Genomic DNA, 6,003 nt, shown 5'->3' with positions numbered 1-6,003 from the left:
CATAGAGGTACTTCCTTGCAAACGTGGATTCAAAATCTCTCCACTGTTCATCCGCTTGCTTTAATATATGACACTTTATCTCCTCTGTGGCGGGAATATCAAAAGTGAGCTGCAATAAAATACAACAAATTTTGAAGTAAATAATCACTATAATTTGAACAAATAAAGGAAAGAGAGAGCTTGAAATGTTCCAAAATATCCTCTAAGATATTGTCCTTTACATTTTGGTATGTCAACCTCCAATTAGTATATTTAGTACTAATCTTGTTGCATGCTATATAACCCATGTAACTATATAGCTAAGCCCCTCCAGGACCTATTGCCTTTGAATCATCATCTAATTGTACTGTTATTCTCATGGGCTATGTGGCCTCATCACGCAAAGCTATTATTCTCATATGGGTTGGCCCTTTACCTCTTTTCTTCCTAGTAGAGGAACTGTTGTTGTTACCAAAACCTTGCTGATCAGATCCATCTATTTTCTATTCTAAAAACAACCAATAAATTTAAGAATAAGAAGCAATAATGCAAGATTAATAACTAATAAACATGAAATAAATTTAATAATGGGTTAAACTATTGATTTAGGCCTTACTAATGGTTATCCTTCCAAATTTCTTCACAATGATCATCTCTAACAGCATAGTTGTCATCTACTAAACCAAATTCAACTATTTTAAATTGAGTAGCTGTGAAATGTGGGGTTTTATTGAGGTTGAACTCTAAGTTACTGTCATCCGGACTGACATTTTCATAATTATCGGTCCAGAAAAGGTAAAACGGGAAAATTTGAGAAAAATTCTAGAAATTCCCTGAAAAATGGGAAAAGTGTAGATTAGAGGTTTTGAAAACTCGATTGAGGCCCGAAAGGTGAAATTTTGGTGAAAATGAATTATTACGAAATTTCTTGTAAACAAAGGTTTTCAAGAAATTATTGGGGAAATGAAGAAATATAATTATTTTAATGAGTTAGAGGCCTCAATAAATTTGAGAGATTGATGGAAAATTAATCTAAATGTTTATTTAAATTTATAAAATTAGTTTTAGGCCTTGAAAACTCAGGAATTAATTCTAGGAAATTTATTTCCCTCAGATTTATTGATAAAGGCTTAGTCGGAGAAAATTCAAAATAAATACCTAGAGGTGGTGAAAAGTTATGAAAATTTTTATATCATATTCTCATATTAAAAGGTGAATTATCATGGAGAGAAATGAATTTTTAGAGGTCTAGAAAAATTATAAAATGTTACTAGTGAATAGTAACTGATGAAGTTTCTAATTGGTTTGGGATAGTGATTTGGTTTGTGGGCCATCTTTTTGGACCAGCCTAAACTATTTTTGGGGCCCACATAGAGCCCAATAAGGGCTCAATTTCATGCAAAATTTGGAGGCTTCAATTAATTAAAGAAAAATACAAAAATTAAGAGATATTTGTGTGCAAAAATCTAGCAAATGGCCACATGTTCAAATCTGATCAATTCCGCACTTGATGGCAGCCAACACACCTCCTTATCTATCATTTGGGCATGGGGAAGTGGCAAATTTTTGGTCTATAAATACCCCTTGAAAATACAAAGAAAATGTTAGAAAATTGGGAAAAATAAGGGGAAACTCTGTCACTGTTCATCCAGCTCTGTTGCATGAAATTCTTGAGGATTTTTAGGCAAGAAATCATCCAACTTACTTCAAGAAAACACTAAGGTATGTCCAAGCATCACTATCTCTAAGTTTTATATTGATTAAACAAGGATATTTGCTTGGGAAAATGCTGAAAAATTCTAAGAAATTCAATTGAGATGTGTGATACTTAGGAAAGGATAGAAACCTTAATAATCAAGTGGAACAAGGAAGATTAAGTGGTGTATGGATTGATTTTCGGATGAAATCAAAGTTAGGGTTTAAGGGGAGAATTTTCGTCCAGCACTGTTCATGCAGGAGCTAATTGATTTTGCTTGATTTGATAATTTCAATGGCTTTAAAACATGTTTTCATGTAGGGATATCATGTTGGAAAGTGTTTAAAATCATTGGAATCAAAAATAGAATTTTTAGAAAACAAAGGACCCCTATTCAACCAAACCAGGTTCATGGGGAAGGAGTGTGATTTTCAAAAATCTAATTGCACCATTGGATTCCTCATGAAAAATTGTGTAGGACTAAGTCATGAGATGATTGATTCTAAAGAAGGAATCAATTTGTTAAAAATCAAAGAAAAAGGGGGGAAATTGTTGAGTTAAGGTTTAAGTATTGGAATTAAGTTGTTTTGTGGTTAATATGGCCTATGATTATGCTTGGTTTAATAGGCATTGAGAGGAGGAATTAAGGAGAAGCATTGCTCCTTGGAAGAATTAAGTGGAGAAGCTTTGCAAAGGTAGCTTTGAATTATAATTTGATTGTTTATCTTTCTTGTTTGTTGTAAATGTTGTTGCTTTGATTGGAGGAACTTTGTGATGATATTGATTGTTTGATTGACAATGATTATGCTTTGGCCAAATGCTTTGTGGTATGTCAATGTGGATAATATAATGTTCCTCTCCTTGCATAATATTTGGTATAAATTCTTATGAATTGGCAATGGTTTGGATTGCATGACATGTCACATTAAACTTGCATTGATTTACATGACAATTATAATTCATATACTACTGAAATTTCTTTGAAATCTCATTCCTCCTATGTTATTTTAAGCCCTAATTAGGAAGTGAACCAAGCATGGATCAAGGGAAGGAATTGGCCTTGGCATGAAATGGCTTTATGAATATATGTTATGTTAGAAACTTTTGCAATGTATAATGAACCTTATATGGATTTTGTAGTAAGTTATGGATGACATTTGTAACATCCCAAATTTTGACTCATAGATACAAGTAATAGTATAAGGAAAGGATGATTACTAAGTCCAATACAATGAAAGTCCCAGAAACCCCTCAGAAGGAAAAAGAGATTTTCTGAGGGCAAATGTGTAAAACAATAGTGTTCGAGGACTAAAGAATGACTAACTGGAAACAACTAAGAGCCAGAGGTTATGCTAGAAACTTACAAGAGATGGTTCCGAAGGTTAGGCCTAAGGAGGGATTAAATTGCAAAGAAAAGATTCCTAGGCCAAGTAGGGACCTAATTGTAAATAATAAAAGTTCTGGTTGGTCAATGCTCAGAGTTAGTAAAAAGGGCCCAAATGACTTAGAAAAATTCCAGAAAAATGGAAATAGGATCCCAGAGCCAATATAAGGCTAGAAATGATGGAAATGCCCTGAAGACATTCCAGGGTTTTGAGCAATTTGAGATAGTAGCTTAAATTGAATTATTTAAGCTATGAGACGGCCTCAAATAATCAGGAAAAACACAGATTGTAAAATTAATTCCATCCCCAGAAAACTGACAATGTTAGCTTTAATTAAATTTAAAGCCTATTTATACCCTATCCGGGAAAAGTCAAAATAGTTTTTTACAGTTTGACTTTTGACCCGAGAAAAATTAGAGGAATTTCTTGTGATGAAAGGGAAAGAATGAAACCCAGAGACAAATCAACAGAGTTACGAGCTGATAGAAAGAATTTAGAGAAGGTAACCCTGATTAAGTATTATTTAAGAATATTTCTGGGAAAAGGAGAAAGTAAATATCTAAACACCATCATGACGACGTTGAGTCAGCATGCTGAGTCACCAAATGCAATCATCACACCTATGAGTCAGCATGCTGAGTCACCAAATGCAATCATGACACCTACAAGTCATCACGCTGAGTTAGCAGAAGATATTTATGGACAGCATAAAAGTCAGAACGCAGTACGGGAATATTTTAAATAGTCCTTTGTCTACCTGTTATAGTGAAATCTCCACTGCGTGACGCAGTAAGGTTAAATAGCCTGTCAGTAGAGCTAATTATTTTTATCTATGCTCCTCTAAGATGGCGCCATATATGTAGTTAATTAAGATGAGAAAATGGTGCCAGAACATGTCCCAGTGGTATCAGGTAAGTCAGAAGTCAAAAAAAGTACCCGATACGGTGTAGAATGGCAAAATAGGTAGAGGAATGTCTAAGGGCTATATTTTGGACGAATTTTATATTAATTTCCTCCCTATTTTAATACCAAAATGATGAAGGAATATGGAAGGGATAAGTGTACGGTTAGATCAGAAAAGAAGGTATTACGTGTATGGTTGGATACAAGACACATGTACGGTCGGATGCAAGGCACATGTGTGGTTGGATTAAAGACATGTGGCTTGATGATGTAAGTGTGATGTCATCAAGATGAGGTAAGCATGATGTCATAGGACACGTGTCATCATAAGATAAAAAGAGAAAATGGACGGTCTAGATCAAGCCACGTATTTTTAAGATCAACGGTTGAGATTCGGTCTTGTTTTCTATAAATACCCATCCCCTCCCTCTCATTTTGTCTTAAGCCATGGAAACCTTGGGGAAGCTCTTGCAAAATGGTTTCTTGAGAGAGAAAGAAGAGGGAGAAAGAAAGGCCAAGTGATCCCAAGCCAGATCAAGCTCTAAAACAAGGTATGTGTTGCTGTTTTTAATGTAGTTTCTACCTCTCTTGTTATTTTTGAGCTGGTGGTTGGTTTGATTGGATTTTTGATGATTGAAATCCTATGGGGAGGTACTGCATGAAATTTATTGGAATAGGAGAAGATGATATGGATGTTAAAAGCATGTTTAAAGGTTTGGAAACAACAAGAATCAAGTGGTTCGTGTTGATTTTCTAAGAAATCTAACTTTCCCTTAGTTTGTGATTCTGTTTAGCCTTGACTGTTCTGAATGGTTAGGATTGGATTTTGATTTTTTTGAGCTTGGAAATGGATTCTACATGCAAAATTATGTGGGAATAGCATGTGAAAATAATTTTAGGAAGGTTGGAATTGAAACTCAAAAGTTAGAGTTCAAGTATGTTCAAGAAAGAATCAAGTAGAGATAAGTTGATAACTTGATTCTAATAACTATTTTGCATCATGTATTGATGTGTTTAGGATCTTGGACCATCCAAGAGGATTTTTAATAGTGTTGACCGAAAATCTATGGGATTGGAAAGACAAGGGAATCAAAGGAAAAGCAAGAGGAAAGCTATGTTATAAGGTAGTGAACTTACCTATATTGTGTGCTTCATATGTATGCTTGCATGATGTGGTTGTGTTGCCATGATGTGACTAAGCTATGATGAAATGTTTGCAAAGTTATATTTGTAAGTTTATGTCATGCTTTGCCTTGGCAATATGTTATGAAAGCATGAAATGATTTAGCTTACTTTCCATGGCATTCATGTGTTAATGTTATAACATGTCATGCATGTGCATTATGTCTTGCATGCTTATGGGTAATGTTTGCTATTAAGATTCTTCCGAATCTCACCCCTCCCTAACCAACTATTTAGGTCAATCAATGGTGGGCAATAATGGCATGAGAGGCAAGGAGAAGAAAGTGAAGAATTATTAATGTTAATGAATGATGTTATTATTTAATGTGTAATTCTCCTATTATGTAATTTATGTTATGGAAACCAATAATGCCATGTATTTAATTACAATGTTTATGGGAGGAATAGAAATGTATGAGGATGATTGGGAAAGTGTAAACCCAATTTATGTATGCTAAAGAAATAGAAAGAATTAAAGTAAAAAGATGTTAAAGGATAAAACATAGGTCATGGAACAGTGAGTTTGTAGCTTCAGTTTGACTTATCAAATGAATGAGTTAAGCCATAAAATTTGGCAGATTCATAATCTGAAGCTTTAAAAGGAGAGGCAAATCGCCTCGATCAAATTTGTACACAAAGAGACATAATTTTTATAGAATTAGTTATGATTTTTCAAAACTGCACCTAAAACCTGAATTTAAATAGTGAACAATAATTCGAATAGTTATGTTGAATTTTTTTTAAATCCATGGGCTTGTATCATGACTTGCTTAAACCATAACGCTTACAAATGCGTACTTTGAGGGATTAAAGGTAGGATGTTTCAACATTTTGATGTAAATTATATTGTTATCCCAT

The 6,003-nt window shown here is 33.9% G+C and overlaps 1 long non-coding RNA gene across 1 annotated transcript; it reads left to right on the top strand.

Annotated features, from left to right (window-relative positions):
• The first annotated feature begins 4,485 nt into the window (after positions 1–4,485).
• On the top strand, positions 4,486–5,401 carry LOC114758248 (uncharacterized). The gene is made up of 3 exons (XR_003741764.1): positions 4,486–4,514; positions 4,982–5,087; positions 5,383–5,401. It is a non-coding gene; the product is annotated as an uncharacterized LOC114758248 (long non-coding RNA).
• Positions 5,402–6,003: the final 602 nt, after the last annotated feature.

Source organism: Neltuma alba, unplaced genomic scaffold (genome assembly GCF_004799145.2).
Source record: "Neltuma alba isolate B1F8T4 unplaced genomic scaffold, ASM479914v2 tig00010684_pilon, whole genome shotgun sequence".
Lineage (NCBI taxonomy): Eukaryota > Viridiplantae > Streptophyta > Magnoliopsida > Fabales > Fabaceae > Neltuma > Neltuma alba.
The sequence above is the reverse complement of the archived record's forward strand: the minus strand, read 5'-3'. Positions and strand labels throughout refer to the sequence as shown.